Raw genomic sequence first — 23,579 nt, forward strand, 5'->3', positions numbered from 1 at the left:
CCCAATTGAGCATGCATTTCACTTGCTCAAATCCAGACTTAAGACGGAAAGACCCACAAACAAGCAAGACATGAAGGCTGCGGCTATAAAGACCTGGCAAAGCGTTAAGAAGGAGGAAACCCAGCGTTTGGTGATGTCCATGGGTTCCAGACTTAAGGCAGTGATTGCCTCCAAAGGATTCACAGCAAAATATTGAAAATAAAAATATTTTGTTTGGGTTTGGTTTATTTGTCCAATTACTTTTGACCTCCTAAAATGTGGAGTGTTTGTAAAGAAATGTGTACAATTCCTACAATTTCTATCAGATATTTTTGTTCAAACCTTCAAATTAAATGTTACAATCTGCACTTGAATTCTGTTGTAGAGGTTTCATTTCAAATCCAATGTGGTGGCATGCAGAGCCCAACTCGCGAAAATTGTGTCACTGGCCAAATATTTCTGGACCTAATATTTTTGTTCCCTTTTACACTCACCTTTTTCTCCATACAATCCCTTTTTTGGTGAATAATAAAAATAAATAATCAATCTTTAAATATGATTTTCATCAATCCCTCTTTATAACCCTATTTGGTTTTTCTGCACCAGTCAGTTCATTGCCCCTTATAACATTATTTTCAAGGGACGATTATAATGTTCTTCCATGATTTTTCATTTTCACAAATAAAACTTCCCCCATAGGTGTGTTTTTTTATTATTACTTGCACTAATAAATAATAAAAAAATAGCAATTTTTCACATTATTACATTTTTATTAATATTAATTATTCCTACTCCAGTTTTTTATCATTTTTTCCTTTTTGATTTCTCCTTCTTCTCCTTGCTCTTGTTTCTTTTTCTCTCCCCTCTCTCTCTTTTTTTCTCTTTCCTTTTTTTTTTTGTTTTTCTCTTTGTTCTCTTTTTGTCTATATGTTCCTGCCCTCCCTATGTGACTCTTAGTCATCAGCCAGCTGATGTCATCTCTTTAAACGTGGCTACTTCAGTTGTATATATGTATCCTCTGCATGCAGCATGTGTTATGCTGTTCTTTTCTGACTTTTGTCCTGATGAAGAAAGCGGAGATGCCTTTGAAACGTGTAGACCTGTGAAAATAAAGAAAAGGAATTCACGATATATCTTTGGATTGTGGTTTTTAGCGCAGCATTTAACCCGATTTCTTTTGATCATCCCCCATCCTGGCTGGGGACAGGTGAGTGTGAGTGTGTGTGTGTGTGTGTGTGCACATGCCGCGTGCAGGAGGGGGCGGAGCGAGCCCAGCGGGGAAGTGTCGGCTCCCTGCACACGTAACTATGATCTGTGCCCGCTACATGTCCAAACGAAACTTCTTCCCTTGGGGCACTCAGACCATAGGAAGTACTGCATCATTTCATAGACCTGAGTACAGTTGGGAGAATTGTGAGGCCAGAACATGTAGAGGCTGTTTTAAATTGAATAGCTAACAATGCCTCCTTCACATTGTTTTCCAGCAGGTCCCCAGCTGAAAGGATAAAGATGACAGCTGAGGACCATGGGAATCATTCTTCTACCTCACCCTTTGCAAATAAGCCAAGCAGTGTGAGCGTCAAGTCATGCAGAAATCACTTTTGTTTTCTGATAACTGGGGTTCTACGGCCTATCCACCTGGCCCTGCTCCAGAGGTGAAAGAGACAAAGTACACTGATGCCCAACTAACACTGCGGCACAACTCTGTGGATAAGGAAACACGGGTGCCAACTGCTGCAAATGTCAGCCGTGTGCAGACCCGCACGGAGGGCAGGGGCAAGTAGTAAGTGAAAGATAATGAGGAGTATAATGAGATCCTTAACCCCATATAATGTAAATGCCACCCTACTTATGTGTTTATTTCGTAAGAAGAGGTGGTGGCCAACAGCACAGCAAAAGAGGGAGTAAGGTGCAAAAGACATTATGTTAGCTTCTACCGCCCACCACGCCTAAAAACTGAGCAAGCCAAATCCAGCTCTAATGAGGTTGGTATGAATCATTTGCCATCAGAGAGTGAGGCAAGGCACAAAATGTAATGAACCTGAGCACCAATTGCATGGTGAGGCATCTGAATTCCAAACATGAACTGCAATAGAGTAAACACTTGAAAAATCAAGAGAGATACAAGGCTCCTCCTGCTCCCACTTCTGCTGTGGTCTAAAGCGGGCTTTACATGCTGCAATATATCTAACGATATGTCGGCGGGGTTATGTTGTAAGTGACGCACATCCGGTATCATTAGTGTTGTAGTTGCGTGTGAGACCTACATGCGATTCCGATTGTACGCAAAAACGTTGATCGCATACACGTCGTTCATTTTCTAAAAATTGAACGTCCGGTTGTTCAATGTTCCCGAGGCAGCACACATCGCTGTGTGTGACACCCCGGGAACGATGAACACCGCTTACCTGCATCCCGCTGGCAATGCTGAAGGAAGGAGGTGGGCGGGATGTTTACGTCCCGCTCATCTCCGCCCCTCCGCTTCTATTGACCGGCCGCTGTTTGACATCACTATGACGCCGAACGTCCCTCCCCCTTCAGGAAGTGGATGTTCGCCGCCCACAGCGAGGTCGTATGGAAGGTAAGTACGTGTGATGGGGTTACAGCATTGTGCGACACGGGTAACAAATTGCCCGTGCCGCACAAATGATGGGGGCGGGTGCGATCGCAAATGTGATCGCACCTTTAATTGAAACGTGTAAAGCAGCCTTTAGTCTCTTCCTCTTGCTCATGATCAACAGGACCTCCTTCTTCCCTGCAGAGAGAGGATGTGACAACACCACAAGCAGTGTTACTGAGCCTCTCCACACCATCCCATGGAATTATTTAAATCTCCATCCCCATATAATGGAGAGAAAGAGGAAATACCCCCAGCCACTACTACTTTTCCAGGTGGGCTATCCCTGCCCTGTACAAACATGTTGCGAACCACATCAGATGTTCACTTCACAACTCTATTAGTGGCAAAGTTCACATTACTGCAGATATGTGGACCACTAAGCATGGGGGCAGGGATATTATATCTCCCTATATGTCCACTTGGTAACTGTACTGGTGGCTGGCACTGAGGCGGAAGACATTCTGGCGCATGTCCAACCACAACCAAGGATTGCTGAATTTTTCTCTGTCCATGTTGCCTCATACATTTACTCTACTTCCTCCACCATCTTCTAATCTAGTTAGAGTAAAGGGTGCTTTACACACTGCAATATCGGTAACGATATATCATCAGGGTCAAAGTGTTTGTGACGCACATACAGCGTCGTTAGCGACATCGCAGCATGTGACACCAAGGAGCGACGATCAACGAGCACAAAAGCGTGAAAAATCATTGCTCGTTGACATGTCGCTCCTTTCCTTAATATCGTTGCTGCTGCAGGTACGATGTTGTTCGTCGTTCCTGCAGCAGCTCACATCGCTATGTGTGACACCGCAGGAACGATGAAAATCTCCTTACCTGCGTCCACCGGCAATGAGGAAGGAAGAAGGTGGGCGGCATGTTCCGGCCACTTATCTCCACCCCTCCTCTGCTATTGGACAGTTGCCGTGTGACGTCGCTATGACACCACATGAACCGCCCCCTTAGCAAGGAGGTGTTGGGGGCTGCGGCCAGTTCCCCGTCGCGGGGGCTGCTCGGGGAGATCACGCTCGGATTTGGTGCATTCTCCTCGGTGGCTCGAGCGGGCCGGACCCGGAGGCTCGAGCAGCGCTCCTCGCCCACGAGTGAATTTGTTTGGGATATATAGAGTTCGTGACGCCACCCATGGGTTGTGGTGATGGTGGGCACCACCGCTGCTGATGACGGGGTTCCCGGGAGCGATGGTGGGGAGCAGATAGGTGTTGACCCCTCTGTGGGTAGGGGCTGTTGGTCCTGGGGCCCGGTAGGAGGGAGAAATCCTTTGGATGGGGTTTGCAGGGTGCAGTGTTGCGGTGCAGCGCAGCGTGGTGCCAGATGGCACAGGTTTACTCACTCAGACACAGATAAACAGAGTCTCTGGTAAACCAAACGGCTAGATGGATGGGGTCCGCAGCCGGCTGCAGTGTTTTCCCTGGATGGGTTGATGGTGGCTGTCGTTTCCCTGCACCTGTGTTGTGTATCTTGACTCCAGTGCCTGGACACCGGCAGTCCGCCCCCCGGCGTATGTGTCGGAGGAGCCCATTTTGCCTGCAGATGCTGGCCCTATGGATCTCTGGCCCTTGGCAGTGGCGCTTATCCGGAACGGTTGGGCTGTTGCCTTCAATCGAGGCTTGGGTGGGAATGAACTCCTGAGGACTAAATGTTGGCTTTAAGCCTAGTCGGGGTCTGAGTATCCTGCCTGGTGCTTGGCTCCAATCGGCTCCCCGGTTCGGTACCGGCGGGCCACCGCCCAACCCCGAACCTACGGTTCCGCTGACTGTCACCAACTCCTGCAGACGGCCACCACCGTCTGCCTACCTTGCTGGAAGTGCCCGGGCTCCAACCCAGACACCAACAGTTTCACTCCTCACACTACACTGCCCACAACTGGACTGACTACTGTGTTTTCCCGCCTCCAGGCCTGTGAACTCCTCGGTGGGTGGGGTCAACTGCCTGGCTCCACCCCACCTGGTGTGGACATCAACCCTGGAGGGTGGCAACAAGGATTTAATGTGTGACTGGTGTGACCTGTCCAGGGAAGAGGGCGTGTATGATGTTGTGTCTGTGACTACCAGGCTAATCCAGAGCGTCACAGAGGTGGTTTGCCGGCCAGAGCGACGTCGCAGAACAGGTATGTGCGTGTGAAGCTGCCGTAGAAATTATGTTCGCTACGGCAGCAAGCACCAGATATCGCATGTGTGACGGGGCGGGTTCTATCGCTCTCGACATCGCTAGCAATTACTAGCGGTGTCACAGCATGTAAAGCCCGCCTTAGACCTGCACCACCAATTTCATGACAGCCAAGGGGAAATGACAGGAGGCTGTTTTAAAACTCATCTGTCTTGAGAAAGAATCCCATGCCACCAAGCAGCTCTGGGTGGGGATCAAACAACAAACAGATGAGTGTTTTTGCCAGTAAACCCCAAGGACAGCCTGATAGCTTGCCATAACGGGCAAAATCTTGTAGCAGCTCTGGTACTAGGCAGTTTAAGCACATCCCTTGTCTGGTGCATGTCCTGAATTTGGTGGTATAGAGATTCCTGAAAAGTTACCCACATATGTCAGAGTTGCTGCTAAAAGTTGAAACACCCTCTGTGCACTTTGGTGTTCTCACATTGTTGCTATTTGTTTGTGCTGCAGGGTAATTTCTGCTTTCCCATTCACCGCCTCATATGTTAAGTATCAAAAAAGTGGAACTCCACCTAGCATATGCTGAAGAGACTGTTTGAGCAGCAACTTGCAATAGTAGCGTTTCAACTGTACCAGAGCTGAGTCGCTCTGAGAAAAAAAAACACCACTTTTCCACCAATGAGTGGGCCTCCATGTGGGACTGTGTGCCATAAGGCGCTGCTTCGAATACTCCCCAACATGGCTAGTGCTGATGATACCATCATCAGCGTTATTATACCGCTTTTAAAACTGCTTGAAAAATATGCTTCAGGCCATGGAGGAAGAGGTGCAGGAGTAAAAGGGAACATTGACACCATTATCAGGGCTGTCGTCCACACAGGATTTAGAGGGTGGGTTCCTGAACTGATATAGGGCATATAAATAATTTTTAAACAAGGGGGAAGTTTTGGGGAATGAGGAGTAGGAGGGAAGGAGACACTGTCTTCACAGCAGGTTGGTACTGAAATTTGCTTAGGGGCATCACTGCTGTTTGACTGGGAAGATACAGAGGAGCCAGTTGATGCTAGAGATGAGCGAACCGGTTGCGGTTCAGCTCGAGGTCGGTTCGCCGAACGGAGGTCCCGTTCGAGTTCGGTTCGTCGAACGTTCGACGAACCGAACTCGAACCGCATAGGAAACAATGGCGGGCATTCACAAACACATAAAAACACCTAGAAAACACCCTCAAAGGTGTCTAAAAGGTGACAAGCAACTCACAACACAACATAAACACATGGGAAAGTGACAAGAACAAATTCTCATGCGAAAACAAAAGATCGTAACGAGCAAAAAGAGGACGAGACACAGACATAGGCATGGCACGCCCTTCTAAAATCATGTAAAACACCGCAAGGTGACTCCAAGCGGAATCTCCCTTTTTTCCAAAAATTGGGCCCCACACACACCCACCCATTCAGTGGCAGCACTTGTGCCCTAGTTGTACACTTTACAGCTAGATTTGCATCAAGCACATTCAAAAATACGCCATTCTTAACTGCCCCCAGGATGACACCGGGGTAGGTAGCAAAGTATTTGCTGAACCATGGCTTGTTCATCTTGGCTCCTTTTAGAAAACAATGTAAGCAAGGGTTACTCCAAGCGGAGTCTCCCTTTTTTCCAAAAATTGTGCCCCACACACACCCACCCATTCAGTGGCAGCACTTGTGCCCTAGTTGTACACTTCACAGCTAGATTTGCATCAAGCACATTCAAAAATATGCCATTCTTAACTGTCCCCAGGATGACACCGGGGTAGGTAGCAAAGTCTTTGCTGAACCATGACTTGTTCATCTTGGCTCCTTTTAAAAAACAATGTAAGCAAGGGTTACTCCAAGCGGAGTCTCCCTTTTTTCCAAAAATTGTGCCCCACACACACCCACCCATTCAGTGGCAGCAGTTGTGCCCCAGTTGTACACTTCACAGCTAGATTTGCATCAAGCACATTCAAAAATACGCCATACTTAACCGTCCCCAGGATGACACCGGGGTAGGTAGCAAAGTCTTTCCTGATTCCAGCTCTATTCATCTTGGATCATTTTTAAAAAACACAGCAAGCAAGGGTTACTCCAAGCGGAGTCTCCCTTTTTTTCCAAAAATTGTGCCCCACACACACCCACCCATTCAGTGACAGCACTTGTGCCCTAGTTGCAAACAGGATGTTTTGATTTGCATCAAGCACATTCCAAATCCACAAGCATTTACTCTCCCCAGGATGACACAGGGGTAGTAAATTCCTTGTGGATCCATGACTTGTTCATTTTGATGAACGTAAAGCCTGCTTTACACGGTACGACCGATTGTGCGATTTCACAATCGATCGTACCAGCCCCCGTCCTTTTTGCGTCACGGGCAAATCGCTGCACGTGTCGCACAAAGTTAGTAACCCCCGTCACACATACTTACCTCTCGTGCGATCTCGCTGTGGGCGGCGAACGTCCACTTCCTGGAGTGGGAGGGACGTTCAGCGTCACAGCGACGTCACACGGCCGCCGGCCAATAGAAGCGGAGGGGCGGAGATGAGCAGGACGTAAACATCCCGCCCACCTCCTTTCTTCCACATGGAGCCGGTGGCGGCCACGGGAGGCAGGTGAGCTGCTCATCATTCCAGTGGTGTCATACGGAGCGGCATGTGCTACCAAGGAAAGGATGGTCAACTAAATTAAACGATATTATGGAACCTAGCGAGCAGAACCCGACTCATGATTTGTGAGCGATACTGCGTCGCTAGGAGGTGTCCCACAGGCAGGATGTGCGTCACAAAGACCGTGACCCCGACGATCTATCGCACGATAGATTGTCTGGTGTAAAGCAGCCTTTAGTCTGTCCACATTGTCACTGGACAGACGCGTGCGCTTATCTGTCAGCACACACCCAGCAGCACTGAAGACACGTTCAGAGACAACGCTGGCAGCTGGACACGACAAAATCTCCAAGGCGTAACTGGAGAGCTCTGGCCATTTTTCTAGATTTGAAGCCCAAAAGGAGCAAGGCTCCATTTCCAAAGTCATGGCATCGATGTTCATTTGGAGATACTCCTGTATCATCCTCTCCAGCCGTTGACTATGTGTTAGACTTGTTGTCTCTGTTGGCCTTGCAAAGGAGGGTCTAAAAAAATTATGAAAAGATTCCATAAAATTGCTGTTACCAGCACCAGATACAGTCCTACTGGTACGGGTAGACTGTTGAAGATGACGAGACCGTCCCATGTTTGTCAAGTTACAACTGGGAGAATCACTCCCTGCACCTGCACGGTTGTTTGGTGGAAAAGGAGAGCTAAGATTAAGTAACAGCTTCTGCTGATACTCCTGCATACGTGCGTCCCTTTCTATGGCTGGAATTATGTCACAAAATTTGGACTTGTACCGGGGATCTAATAGTGTGGCAAGCCAGTAGTCATCATCACTTCTAATTTTGACAATACGAGGGTCATGTTGGAGGTAGTGCAGCAAGAAAGCACTCATGTGTCTTGCGCAGCCATGCGGACCAAGTCCACGCTGTGTTTGTGGCATAGAGGTGCTAACCGTTCTTTCTTCCTCTGACATCTCCCCCCAACCTCTTTCAACTGAAATTTGACCAAGGTCTCCCTCATCCGCTGAGTCTTCCATGTCCATGGACAGTTCGTCCTCCATTTCTTCATGTTCTCCTGCACCTTCCTCAACATTTCGCCTGCTATTATGCGCCTTTGTTGATCCCTGTCCCCCATGGTCCCATGCCTGCTGCGTTGGTGATGATGAACGTCTGGACCTTGGAGATGTTGTTATGTCTTGCGCATATGAATGCTCCTGTAGTTCCTCCCCTTCCTGTTGTCCCACCCCCTGACTCCGAATAGTGTTTAGCGTGTGCTCCAGCATGTAAATGACTGGAATTGTCATGCTGATAATGGCATTGTCAGCGCTAAACATATTCGTCGCCATGTCGAAACTGTGCAGAAGGGTGCATAGGTCCTTGATCTGAGACCACTCCATCAGGGTGATATGCCCCAACTCTGCATCTCGTTGGCCCAGGCTATACGTCATGACGTATTGCACCAGGGCTCGGCGGTGCTGACACAGTCGCTGTAACATGTGGAGAGTCGAATTCCAGCGTGTCGGCACATCGCATTTAAGGCGATGAACCGGCAGGCCGAAAGACTTCTGGAGCGATGCAAGTCGCTCAGCTGTGGCGCTTGAATGGTGGAAGTGAGCAGACAGTTTTCGTGTCCTGGTCAGAAGGCCATCTAGGCCGGGATAGTGTGTTAAAAATTGCTGGACAACAAGGTTCAACACATGAGCCATACAAGGTACGTGTGTCACCTTGCCCAGGCGAAGGGCCGCACCCAGGTTTGCAGCATTGTCGCACACGGCCTTACCAGGCTGCAGGTTGAGTGGAGACAACCATTTATTAAACTCGGATTGCAGAGCTGACCACAACTCCTCAGCTGTGTGACTCTTATTCCCAAGACATGTCAAGCTAAAGACCGCCTGATGACGTTGCGCTCTGCTGCCAGCATAGTAATGAGGGGTGCATGATTCCTTCTGCGCAAAGAGAACGCTGGTGGCCTGACCAGGCAGGCTTGGGGCGGAGGTGGGGGACACAGATGAGGTGGAGGAGGCAGAAGCAGTGGCGGAACTTGGACAGACAGAGGATTGACACACAAGTCGTGGGGACGGCAAGACTTGTGCAGCAGACCCTTCACCATCTATCACCATAGTTACCCAGTGCCCAGTCAGCGACATGTAACATCCCTGTCCATGCTTACTGGTCCAAGTATCGGTGGTAAAATGCACCCGTTCACACACAGAGTTTCTCAAGGAAGCGGTGATGTTGTGTGCGGCATGCTGGTGTAGCGCGGGCACACCTTTCTTAGAGAAGTAGTGGCGACTGGGCATCTGGTACTGGGGCACAGCGACAGACATAAGGTCTCTAAAATCCTGTGTGTCCACCAGGCGGAAAGGCAGCATTTCGGTAGCCAAGAGCTTACAGAGGGATAAAGTCAACCTCTTAGCTTTGTCATGGGTCGCAGGAAGTGGCCTTTTATTTGTCCACATCTGAAGGACAGAGATCTGGCTGCTGTGTGTAGACGGTGTTGAGTAGGGTGTCCCTGGAAAAATGCAGGTTTGTGAGGAAAGTGCAGTCGGAGACATGATGTTGCCTTCATCCAACGTTGGTGCTATCGATGTCTGAGAGAGCTGTACACATGCACTTGTTTCCCCTTTCAAACTAACTGGCGAGCTACCAAGCAAACTGCCTGTTGCGGTTACAATGGTGGAAGTTGTGCGTGGAAAACCGGGTGTGACAGCTGTCCCCACAGTCCTAGAAGATGAAGAGTGCACGGATGCACTGGAAGGGGCAGGCCATGGATGGTTCGCTCCGCTAGGCCGCATTGCAGCACGGTGAGCTTCCCACTGGGACCTATGATATTTATTCATGTGACGATTCATGGAAGAAGTTGTCAAACTGCTGAGGTTTTGACCTTAACTAACAGAATCACGACAAATTTTACACATCACATAATTTGGTCGATCTTTTTCTATGTCAAAAAAGGACCAGGCTAGGCAAGGCTTAGAGGCCAGGTGACCTGCTGAGCCCCCCCGACTAGTGCTCAGAGGCAGAGTGGTGGCTGATGATGCAGTTGTAGACGTGCTACCAGTGCTTCGACTCTGTCCAGGAAGGCGCAAGGTAACTTCGTCGTCGGTTGCATCCTCCTCCACCGCCTCTGTTGACCTCCTCGAGTGCCTGACTGTGGGTTGACAGTAGGTGGGATCTAGAACTTCCTCATCAATTGTTGTGTTTGCACTCCCCTCACCCTCAGACCGAGCCTCTTCTTGCCCTGACCGAATATTTAAGTTGTCATCACAATCTGGTATCTGCGTCTCATCTTCATCAGTATGTTCCTCATTGTCTATAACCACAGGTGTTACAGTTTGTGACAAAGGGTCAACATTATGCTCAGAAACTTGATCCTCATGGCCTGAATCAGAGTCACAAAGGTTCTGGGCATCACTGCAGACCATTTCCTGGTCTGTACTCACTGTAGCTTGGGAGCAGACCTCTGATTCCCAGGCTATAGTGTGACTGAACAGCTCTGCAGACTCAGCCATCTCAGTTCAACCATACTGTGCAGGGCTGATGGAGACTTCAGAGCTGGAAGAAAGCAAGTTTGATTGGGATGACCACTCAGAGGACTGGTGTTTTTTGGATGCGGTAGTTGAGGTGGCTGAGAGGGCACTTGTTGGACCACTTGAGATCCATTCAAGCATTTTCCTTTTTTGGCCATCATCTACCTTTGTTCCAGTTGTTCGTGTCCGTAAAAACGGGAGCACATCGGATTGTCCATGGTAAGTAGTAGACATCTTACTTTTGCTGGTAGATGGTCTACCTTCAGCAGATGTTAATGGAGCTTTGCCACCTTCCCCACAGACAAACCCGTTTTTTCCTTTTCCAACACGCCTCTTCCCCTTTCCACCAGCATCTGTCATTTTTCCACTCATGTTGATAGCGACAAGATTGTGCACTTAAAATGTGGTAGTAAAAATTGAGAGGTGGTGTAGATTGCAGCGGTGGTCTAGCTTTATTAACAGCAGAATAATAAAGAATAATTTTCCCTGACAATGCAACTACGGCCCTTAAACTGGCAGCATAAATTGCTAGTATAATGGCTTAGTAACAATGAGTTTTAGTGTGCAATGCAGGCAGACGTGCTGCAAATATCTTTGCACTGCTGGGGCATTACAGAAGTCCAATAGCCACGTTTAGGATGCCACTAAGTTCACTCAGTGTTTGCTAGTATAATGGCTTAGTAACAATGAGTTTGAGTGTGCAATGCAGGCAGACGTGCTGCAAATATCTGTGCACTACTGGGACTATACAGAAGTCCAACAGCCATGTTTAGGATGCCACTAAGTTCACTCAGTGTTTGCTAGTATAATGGCTTAGTAACAATGAGTTGGAGTGTGCAATGCAGGCAGACGTGCTGCAAATATCTTTGCACTACTGGGACAATACAGAAGTCCAACAGCCACGTTTAGGATGCCACTAAGTTCACTCAGTGTTTGCTAGTATAATGGCTTAGTAACAATGAGTTTTAGTGTTCAAAGGGCAGGAGGGTACAGTGGCAGGGTTGTGGGTCTCTGGGTAGAGGAAAGGAAGCCTGCCTTTCTATCCCTCCTAATGGGGAAATGCAGCGAGGAAATCCCTGACCTTAGCTACACAGACGCTGTCATCTTGTGTAGCTGTTAAACTCTGTTTTCAGGACCTGTCACCTATGGCTCTGACCCTGCCGGTATAAGCCCTTAAAAGGACTGATAGAAAGTGCTATCCCTAAGCTGTACAGCCCTGTGTATGGAGCGTATACAGCAGTATCGGCGATAGGAGCTGCGCCAGTGATGTCTGACACCAAGGACGCAGAAGGCAGAAAATGGCGTGCTGGAGGAAAATGTCCGGTTTTATATTGCAGGGACATGTGACATGGACATCCTATCACACATGCCATTGCTTCTCTGGCTAAAAGTCCACTTAGCTGTGTGTGTGTCTGGGATTGGCTGACATGCTGGCCCGCCCCACTACACGCACGCGCTTAGGGAAGGAAGACAAGGAAAAAAAAAATGGCCATTATCCAAACAGCAGTGATCTGTATGCGCTGGTCCCGCACACTATACACTGAAATTTCATAATAGTGTGAGTCACAGAGTGACTTACACTATTACAGCGGAAGGCCAGCTAGTAATTAGCTGTTTTTTTTGCTGCTAGAACCGTTCTCAAACGTATCTAGAACTATCGAGCTTTAGCAAAAAAGCTCGAGTTCTAGTTCGATCTAGAACAGCCCCCAAAATCACTCGAGCCGCGAACTGGAAAACCGCGAACCGCGCTCAACTCTAGTTGACGCACCTGTGACCAAGGACAGCTCGTCCTTGCATCTGGGCAGCCTGGCACACATGAGCCAAAATATGCTGTTTTTCTGTGCAATGACTGACGAGTTGCCAAGATTGTGACCAGTGTTGATTATTGAATGGCCACACTGCTATATCAGTGCTACAAGGACAATGTACCATCGTTACTTTTGTCCCTGGAGTGGGATCAGAAAATTCAAGAATACAAGCACTTCCTGGTTGAGGCACTACTGATGCCATTCCCATAAGACAATAGGGCTCAGTGTAAGATCAAACCTCAGAAGGTGGGTTATCATGGCCGAAATCTAAAAAAAATTATAGATGAATACCAAAACATCCAGCACCACTATCTGATATTGTCCATATTAGCAGGAGGCCACATCTCAACAACATGGTAGATTTGTACATATCTATCTGTACTAAGTGAACGATCTACCTTTTCAACTTTTGGGTCTCTAAAATAGACACATGGCTTGAGCTTCACCTCTACGCCTTGGAGGGGCTGGCATGCACTGTATTAACTTTAATGTCGGAATGTGTTTTTAGTATGGCAGGGGGTGTGATCACGGACAGGCACATCCGCCTGTCCAGAGCCGATGTGGGCAAACTTACATTCATTAATATGAACTAGGTGTGGATCACACAAGACTTGTCCATACCTTTGGCTGACTAGACAATGCTACCAGCCGTACCCAGCCATTGTTATACTATTGTAGCGCCCCTGAAGCCATCAGGGAGCAAAAAAGTACTGCATCCCCACCATGATGCAGGGCCTACACCCGAGGGACCCAGAAGACCAGTGCCGTTAACAACCAAACATTCCAGATAATCCCTGTTTTTCCTGAATTTCCCCCATAGACTTGTACCAGGCTAGAGTTAGACCAATGGATGGCCGCCTATAGGTGGATCCAATCCAGTCCACTAGAAGACAAGGTGGGAGGGGCAGTCAATGGACAGTCAGAGACAGTAGTCGACAGAAGTCGGTGACAGTGAAAGAGAAAGGAAGGACTGTCAAGAGTGTAACAGTGACCTGTGGGCCCAGGCGGTTAGTTACCGGTGGAGTACGGTGGAATACTCCCGGAACTACGCACCAACGGGGTACAGAACCCTAGGGCAGGCAAACGCTCCAGGCAGACCTGATACAATCTGCACAGTGAGGGGACCATCAATGACTTCACTGACCTTGAAATTCGGGACACAGTAGCTCTCTAAGCCATGGGGACCCACCAACCAAAGACAGGTGCAGGGGAAAAAAGCCAGCAGGTCACTTAACCGGCACTGGGACTAAGGGAACGTGCGGTTGAGACCAGCCGGCCTCGGGTGACCCGTTTTCATCTTACTGTGAGTAAAGGAGCCAGTTATACTGCAACCCCTTGTGTGGCCTACCTTCTTTCAACACCCATCTACCTCACCTACCCTCTGGGGCCCAAACCTGCTTCTGGAGTGCCTAACATTCAGGATGCCACTAACGCCAACCCCAGTAGTGAACATTGTGCAGCGGCGGCTCCATCCCCAAAACCGCAAGTGGCGTCAGGTGTGAACTTTATTCAAAAATCTCCTGTAAATATTCCCCTTTTAAAAAAAACACCCAGGACATGGGACCGAGCAACGGCCACCAAAGTGACATTCCCCAGTTATACACCGCCCGGGACCGAGTACCCCATAACCCTGGGCGACACACTATATTTGTAATTCATAATGTTTTGGGCCTTCCTAAAATAATAAATAAAAATAAAATACATTAATTAATTAGTTATAAAAACTAAAATAAAAAAAAATTGGCTTCCTCCTCCTCTGACTTTTCTACCTACATCGTCACGTCCACCTCATCCTCCTTCACTTGGACCTCCTCCTTCTGGTTCAAGACTTTACTTTTAATTCCATCTTAGTTTAAGTAATTTTCCTAAACAAAACCCTCAAAATAACAGAAAGAGAAAATAATTTTTACTTATTTTTTCCCTATGTTATTTTAAAGGGGAACTGGGTGCTCTGTGGGTCAACTGTGAAAACAGGCTCTAGAAGGTGTTTTTTCAAAATAGTTCCTCTGTGGGTAACCTCTGCCAATCTTAGCTGTGTGAGTTGACACTGAAAACTAGTTCTTTAAGGGGCTAGAAATAAGCGAAGCTTTCAAAGCTTGGTTTAGTTCGCTGTCTTTCCCAGTGTTCGCTGAACAGTTTGACAAACACCTCCAAACCCCATTGAATTCAATGGGAGGCAAAACCAAAGGCATAGACAACACCTTCAGGTGTTCCCAAAAGCTGCCAAAACAGCTCAAAGCACACCAATTACACGAATTGGCTTCCTAGACTACTAACAAAAGAAATATTGAGGGGGGTGACTGACAAGTGTGTGCCTGGTGGGCTGGGAGACCTCATGTAACAGCTCAAACAATTTTTGAACCTTAAACTGAAGTTAGAAAAATTTGAGCATGACCTAGTAAAAAGAAAAGCAGCTAAATACATGCGCAATTCTAGGGATAACATCATGCCCATTGAATCTATGGACACCACTACTCTAAATCCTAATGACAACATCACGAGTGGGGATAATTTTATCCCCTCTCATCATAACATAGCACCTGATGTCAAACACTCATTAGATTCCTTAAAAGATGCCAAATTAAAAGAAATCTGCATGAAACATAAAAAACAAATTAAATAAAAGCTCTAAATCAAGTGGGGCAAAAATTCATTTAAAAGACATTACCAATATTGCCCTCGAGTCAGAGATTTCCACAGTTGATTTAACCACTTTAGGATCAAAAATTCATCAAATTCACCTTCCACCTCAAGATGTCCCAACCAATCCGATTTCTAAAACCATAGTAGACAATTTAGATGGCCCTATATTAAATGATAATACGCTTGATTGGTCCCTATTGACCACACATAGTGTAGATACATCACAGGGAACCACTGACCCTATAGGGCTTGATTCCTTGGTCTCCACTAGAGATGAGCGAACCGGTCCCGGTTCGGCTCGAGGTCGGTTCGCCGAACGGAGGTCCCGTTCGAGTTCGGTTCGTAGTACGTTCGACGAACCGAACTCGAACTGCATAGGAAACAATGGCAGGCAATCACAAACACATAAAAACACCTAGAAAACACCCTCAAAGGTGTCCAAAAGGTGACAAACAACTCACAACACAACACAAACACATGGGAAAGTGACAAGGACATATACTCATGCGAAAACAAAACAGCTGGACAAGGAAAATGAGGAGGACACACAGATATAGGCATGGCACGCCCTTCTAAAGTCATGTAAAACACCGCAAGGTGACTCCAAGCGGAGTCTCCCTTTTTTCCAAAAATTGGGCCCCACACACACCCACCCCTTCAGTGGCAGCAGTTGTGCCCCAGTTGTACACTTCACAGCTAGATTTGCATCAAGCACATTCAAAAATACGCCATTCTTATCCGTCCCCAGGATGACACCGGGGTAGGTAGCAAAGTCTTTCCTGATCCCAGCTCTGTTCATCTTGGCTTCTTTTAAAAACACAGCAAGCAAGGGTTACTCCAAGCGGAATCTCCCTTTTTTCCAAAAATTGGGCCCCACACACACCCACCCCTTCAGTGGCAGCAGTTGTGCCCCAGTTGTACACTTCACAGCTAGATTTGCATCAAGCACATTCAAAAATACGCTCTTCTTAACCGTCCCCAGGATGACACCAGGGTAGGTAGCAAAGTCTTTCCTGATCCCAGCTCTGTTCATCTTGGCTTCTTTTAAAAACAATGTAAGCAAGGGTTACTCCAAGAGGAGTCTCCCTTTTTTCAAAAAATTGGGCCCCACACACACCCACCCATTCAGTGGCAGCAGTTGTGCCCCAGTTGTACACTTCACAGCTAGATTTGCATCAAGCACATTCAAAAATACGCCATAATTAACCGTCCCCAGCATGACACCGGAGTAGGTAGATAAAGTCTTTGCTGAACCATGACTTGTTCATCTTGGCTTCTTTTAAAAACACAGCAAGCAAGGGTTACTCCAAGCGGAGTCTCCCTTTTTTTCCAAAAATTGTGCCGCACACACCAACCCATTCAGTGGCAGCACTTGTGCCCTAGTTGTGCACTTCACAGCTAGATTTGCATGAAGCACATTCAAAAATACGGCTCCTTTAAAAAACACAGCAAGCAAGGGTTACTCCAAGCGGAGTCTCCCTTTTTTCCAAAAATTGGGCCACACAGACACCCCATCAGTGGCAGCACTTGTGCCCTAGTTGCAAACAGGATGTTTTGATTTGCATCAAGCACATTCCAAATCCACAAGCATTTACTCTCCCCAGGATGACACAGGGGTAGTAAATTCCTTCTGGATCCATGACTTGTTCATTTTGATGAACGTCAGTCTGTCCACATTGTCACTGGACAGACGCGTGCGCTTATCTGTCAGCACACACCCAGCAGCACTGAAGACACGTTCAGAGACAACGCTGGCAGCTGGACACGACAAAATCTCCAAGGCGTAACTGGAGAGCTCTGGCCATTTTTCTAGATTTGAAGCCCAAAAGGAGCAAGGCTCCATTTGCAAAGTCATGGCATCGATGTTCATTTGGAGATACTCCTGTATCATCCTCTCCAGCCGTTGACTATGTGTCAGACTTGTTGTCTCTGGTGGCCTTGCAAAAGAGGGTCTAAAAAAATTATGAAAAGATTCCATAAAATTGCTGTTACCAGCACCAGATACGGTCCTACTGGTACGGGTAGACTGTTGAAGATGACGAGACCGTCCCATGTTTGTCAAGTTACAACTGGGAGATTCCCTCCCTGCACCTGCACGGTTGTTTGGTGGAAAAACCGAGCTAAGATCGAGTAACAGCTTCTGCTGATACTCCTGCATACGTGCGTCCCTTTCTATGGCTGGAATTATGTCACAAAATTTGGACTTGTACCGGGGATCTAATAGTGTGGCAATCCAGTAGTCATCATCACTTCTAATTTTGACAATACGACTGTCATGTTGGAGGCAGTGCAACAAAAAGGCACTCATGTGTCTTGCGCAGCCATGCGGACCAAGTCCACGCTGTGTTTGTGGCATAGAGGTGCTACCCGTTCTTTCTTCCTCTGACATCTCCCCCCAACCTCTTTCAACTGAAATTTGACCAAGGTCTCCCTCATCCGCTGAGTCTTCCATGTCCATGGACAGTTTGTCCTCCATTTCTTCATGTTCTCCTGCACCTTCCTCAACATTTCGCCTGCTACTATGTGCCCTTGTCGATCCCTGTCCCCCATGGTCCCATGCCTGCTGCGTTGGTGATGATGAACATCTGGACCTTGGTGATGTTGTTGTCCCTTGCGCATATGAATCCTCCTGTAGTTCCTCCCCTTCATGTTGTCCCACCCCCTGACTCCGAATAGTGTTTAGCGTGTGCTCCAGCATGTAAATGACTGGAATCGTCATGCTGATAATGGCATTGTCAGCGCTAAACATATTCGTCGCCATGTCGAAACTGTGCAGAAGGGTGCATAGGTCCTTGATCTGAGACCACTCCATCAGGGTGATCTGCCCCACCTCTGCATCTCGTTGGCCCAGGCTATACGTCATGACGTATTGCACCAGGGCTCTGCGGTGCTGCCACAGTCGCTGTAACATGTGGAGAGTTGAATTCCAGCGTGTCGCCACATCGCATTTCAGGCGATGAAGCGGCAGGCCGAAAGACTTCTGGAGCGATGCAAGTCGCTCAGCTGCGGCGGTTGAACGGCGGAAGTGAGCAGACAGTTTTCGTGCCCTGTTCAGAAGGCCATCTAGGCCGGGATACTGTGTTAAAAATTGCTGGACGACAAGGTTCAACACGTGAGCCATACAAGGTACGTGTGTCACCTTGCCCAGGCGAAGGGCCGCACCCAGGTTTGCAGCATTGTCGCACACGGCCTTACCAGGCTGCAGGTTGAGTGGAGACAACCATTTATTAAACTCGGACCGCAGAGCTGACCACAACTCCTCAGCTGTGTGACTCTTATTCCCAAGACATGTCAAGCTAAAGACCGACTGATGCCGTTGCGCTCTGCTGCCAGCATAGTAATGAGGGGTGCGTGATTCCTTCTGCGCAGTGAGAACGCTGGTGGCCTGACCAGGCAGGCTTGGGGCGGAGGTGGAGGACCCAGATGAGGTGGAGGATGCAGAAGCAGTGGCGGAACTTGGACAGACAGAGGATTGACACACAAGTCGTGGGGACGGCAAGACTTGTGCAGCAGACCCTTCACCATCTATCACCATAGTTACCCAGTGCCCAGTCAGCGACATGTAACGTCCTTGTCCATGCTTACTGGTCCAAGTATCGGTGGTGAAATGCACCCGTTCACACACAGAGTTTCTCAAGGAAGCGGTGATGTTGTGTGCGACATGCTGGTGTAGCGCGGGCACACCTTTCTTAGAGAAGTAGTGGCGACTAGGCATCTGGTACTGGGGCACAGCGACAGACATAAGGTCTCTAAAATCCTGTGTCTCCACTAGGCGGAAAGGCAGCATTTCGGTAGCCAACAGCTTACAGAGGGATAGAGTCAACCTCTTAGCTTTGTCATGGGTCGCAGGAAGTGGCCTTTTATTTGACCACATATGAGGGACAGAGATCTGGCTGCTGTGTGTAGACGGTGTTGAGTAGGGTGTCCCTGGAAAAATGCAGGTTTGTGAGGAAAGTGCAGGCGGAGACATGATGTTGCCTTCATACAACGTTGGTGCTATCGATGTCTGAGAGAGCTGTACACACTCACTTGTTTCCCCTTCCAAACCAACTGACGACCTACCAAGCAAACTGCCTGTTGCGGTTACAGTGGTGGAAGTTGTGCGTGGAAAAACAGGTGTGACAGCTGTCCCCACAGTCCTAGAAGATGAAGAGCGCGCGGATGCACTGGAAGGGGCAGGCCGTGGATGGTTCGCTCCGCTAGGCCGCATTGCAGCACAGTGAGCTTCCCACCGGGACCTATGATATTTATTCATGTGACGATTCATGGAAGAAGTTGTCAAACTGCTGAGGTTTTGACCTCTACTAAGAGAACCATGACAAAGTTTACAGATCACATAATTTGGGCGATCTTTTTCTATGTCAAAAAAGGACCAGGCTAGGCAAGGCTTAGAGGCCATGCGACCTGTTGATCCACCCCGAATAATGCTCAGAGGCAGAGTGGTGGCTGAGGATGCAGTTGTAGACGTGCTACCAGTGCTCCGACTCTGTCCAGGAAGGCGCAAGGTAACTTCGTCGTCGGTTGCATCCTCCTCCACCGCCTCTGTTGACCTCCTCGAGTGTCTGACTGTGGGTTGACAGTAGGTGGGATCTAGAACTTCATCATCAATTGTTGTGTTTGCACTCCCCTCCCCCTCAGACCAAGCCTCTTCTTGCCCTGACCGAATATTTAAGTTGTCATCCCAATCGGGTATCTGCCTCTCATCTTCATCAGTATGTTCCTCATTGTCTATAACCACAGGTGTTACAGTTTGTGACAAAGGGTCAACATTATGCTCAGAAACTTGGTCCTCACGGCCTGAATCAGAGTCACAAAGGTTCTGGGCATCACTGCAGACCATTTCCTGTTCTGTACTCACTGTAGCTTGGGAGCAGACCTCTGATTCCCAGGCTATAGTGTGACTGAACAGCTCTGCAGACTCAGCCATCTCAGTTCAACCATACTGTGCAGGGCTGATGGAGACTTCAGAGCTGGGAGAAAGCAAGTTTGATTGGGATGACAACTTAGAGGACTGGTGTTTTTTGGATGCGGAACTTGAAGTGGCTGAGAGGGCACTTGTTGGACCACTTGAGATCCATTCAAGCATTTTCCTTTTTTGGCCATCATCTACCTTTGTTCCTGTTGTTCGTGTCCGTAAAAAAGGGAGCACATCGGATTGTCCACGGTAAGTAGTAGACATCTTACTTTTGCTGGTAGATGGTCTATCTTCAGCAGATGATAATGGAGCTTTGCCACCTTCCCCACGGACAAACCCTTTTTTTCCTTTTCCACCACGCCTCTTCCCCTTTCCACCAGCATCTGTCATTTTGCCACTCATGTTGATTGCGACAAGATTGCGCACTTAAAATGTGGTATTAAAAATTGAGAGGTGGTGTAGATTGCAGCGGTGGTCTAGCTTTATTAACAGCTGAATAATAAAGAATAATTATCCCTAACAATGCAACTACGGCCCTTAAAGTGGCAGCAGTGTTTGCTAGTATAATGGCTTAGTTATAATGAGTTGGAGTGTGCAATGCAGGTAGAGGTGCTGCAAATGTCTTTGCACTAGTGGGACTATAGCAAAGTCCAATAGCCACGCTTAGGATGCCACTAGGTACACTGAGTGTTTGCTAGTATAATGGCTTAGTTATAATGAGTTGGAGTGTGCAATGCAGGCAGAGGTGCTGCAAATGTCTTTGCACTAGTGGGACTATAGCAAAGTCCAATAGCCACGCTTAGGATGCCACTAGGTACACTGAGTGTTTGCTAGTATAATGGCTTAGTTATCATGAGTTGGAGTGTGCAATGCAGGCAGACGCGCTCTGCAAATGTCTTTGCACTAGTGTGACTATAGGAAAGTCCAATAGCCACGTATAGGATGCCACTAGGTACACTGAGTGTTTGCTAGTATAATGGCTTAGTTATAATGAGTTGGAGTGTGCAATGCAGGCAGACGCGCTCTGCAAATGTCTTTGCACTAGTGTGACTATAGCAAAGTCCAATAGCCACGTATAGGATGCCACTAGGTACACTGAGTGTTTGCTAGTATAATGGCTTAGTTATCATGAGTTGGAGTGTGCAATGCAGGCAGACGCACTCTGCAAATGTCTTTGCACTAGTGTGACTATAGCAAAGTCCAATAGCCACGTATAGGATGCCACTAGGTACACTGAGTGTTTGCTAGTATAATGGCTTAGTTATAATGACTTGGAGTGTGCAATGCAGGTAGAGGTGCTGCAAATGTCTTTGCACTAGTGGGACTATAGCAAAGTCCAATAGCCACGCTTAGGATGCCACTAGGTACACTGAGTGTTTGCTAGTATAATGGCTTAGTTATAATGAGTTGGAGTGTGCAATGCAGGTAGAGGTGCTGCAAATGTCTTTGCACTAGTGTGACTATAGCAAAGTCCAATAGCCACGTTTAGGATGCCACTAGGTACACTGAGTGTTTGCTAGTATAATGGCTTAGTTATAATGAGTTGGAGTGTGCAATGCAGGTAGAGGTGCTGCAAATGTCTTTGCACTAGTGGGACTATAGCAAAGTCCAATAGCCACGCTTAGGATGCCACTAGGTACACTGAGTGTTTGCTAGTATAATGGCTTAGTTATAATGAGTTGGAGTGTGCAATGCAGGCAGAGGTGCTGCAAATGTCTTTGCACTAGTGTGACTATAGCAAAGTCCAATAGCCACGTATAGGATGCCACTAGGTACGCTGAGTGTTTGCTAGTATAATGGCTTAGTTATAATGAGTTGGAGTGTGCAATGCAGGCAGACGCGCTCTGCAAATGTCTTTGCACTAGTGTGACTATAGCAAAGTCCAATAGCCACGTATAGGATGCCACTAGGTACACTGAGTGTTTGCTAGTATAATGGCTTAGTTATCATGAGTTGGAGTGTGCAATGCAGGCAGACGCGCTCTGCAAATGTCTTTGCACTAGTGTGACTATAGCAAAGTCCAATAGCCACGTATAGGATGCCACTAGGTACACTGAGTGTTTGCTAGTATAATGGCTTAGTTATAATGAGTTGGAGTGTGCAATGCAGGTAGAGGTGCTGCAAATGTCTTTGCACTAGTGGGACTATAGCAAAGTCCAATAGCCACGCTTAGGATGCCACTAGGTACACTGAGTGTTTGCTAGTATAATGGCTTAGTTATAATGAGTTGGAGTGTGCAATGCAGGCAGAGGTGCTGCAAATGTCTTTGCACTAGTGGGACTAGACCAAAGTCCAATAGCCACGTTTAGGATGCCACTAGGTACACTGAGTGTTTGCTAGTATAATGGCTTAGTTATAATGAGTTGGAGTGTGCAATGCAGGTAGAGGTGCTGCAAATGTCTTTGCACTAGTGTGACTATAGCAAAGTCCAATAGCCACGTATAGGATGCCACTAGGTACACTGAGTGTTTGCTAGTATAATGGCTTAGTTATAATGAGTTGGAGTGTGCAATGCAGGCAGAGGTGCTGCAAATGTCTTTGCACTAGTGGGACTAGACCAAAGTCCAATAGCCACGTTTAGGATGCCACTAGGTACACTGAGTGTTTGCTAGTATAAGTGCTTAGTTATAATGAGTTGGAGTGTGCAATGCAGGCAGAGGTGCTGCAAATGTCTTTGCACTAGTGTGACTATAGCAAAGTCCAATAGCCACGTATAGGATGCCACTAGGTACACTGAGTGTTTGCTAGTATAATGGCTTAGTTATCATGAGTTGGAGTGTGCAATGCAGGCAGACGCGCTCTGCAAATGTCTTTGCACTAGTGTGACTATAGCAAAGTCCAATAGCCACGTATAGGATGCCACTAGGTACACTGAGTGTTTGCTAGTATAATGGCTTAGTTATAATGAGTTGGAGTGTGCAATGCAGGCAGACGCGCTCTGCAAATGTCTTTGCACTAGTGTGACTATAGCAAAGTCCAATAGCCACGTATAGGATGCCACTAGGTACACTGAGTGTTTGCTAGTATAATGGCTTAGTTATCATGAGTTGGAGTGTGCAATGCAGGCAGACACGCTCTGCAAATGTCTTTGCACTAGTGTGACTATAGCAAAGTCCAATAGCCACGTATAGGATGCCACTAGGTACACTGAGTGTTTGCTAGTATAATGGCTTATTAATAATGAGTTGGAGTGTGCAATGCAGGTAGAGGTGCTGCAAATGTCTTTGCACTAGTGGGACTATAGCAAAGTCCAATAGCCACGCTTAGGATGCCACTAGGTACACTGAGTGTTTGCTAGTATAATGGCTTAGTTATAATGAGTTGGAGTGTGCAATGCAGGTAGAGGTGCT

Source organism: Anomaloglossus baeobatrachus, chromosome 1, assembly GCF_048569485.1.
Source record: "Anomaloglossus baeobatrachus isolate aAnoBae1 chromosome 1, aAnoBae1.hap1, whole genome shotgun sequence".
Classification (NCBI taxonomy): Eukaryota; Metazoa; Chordata; class Amphibia; order Anura; family Aromobatidae; genus Anomaloglossus; species Anomaloglossus baeobatrachus.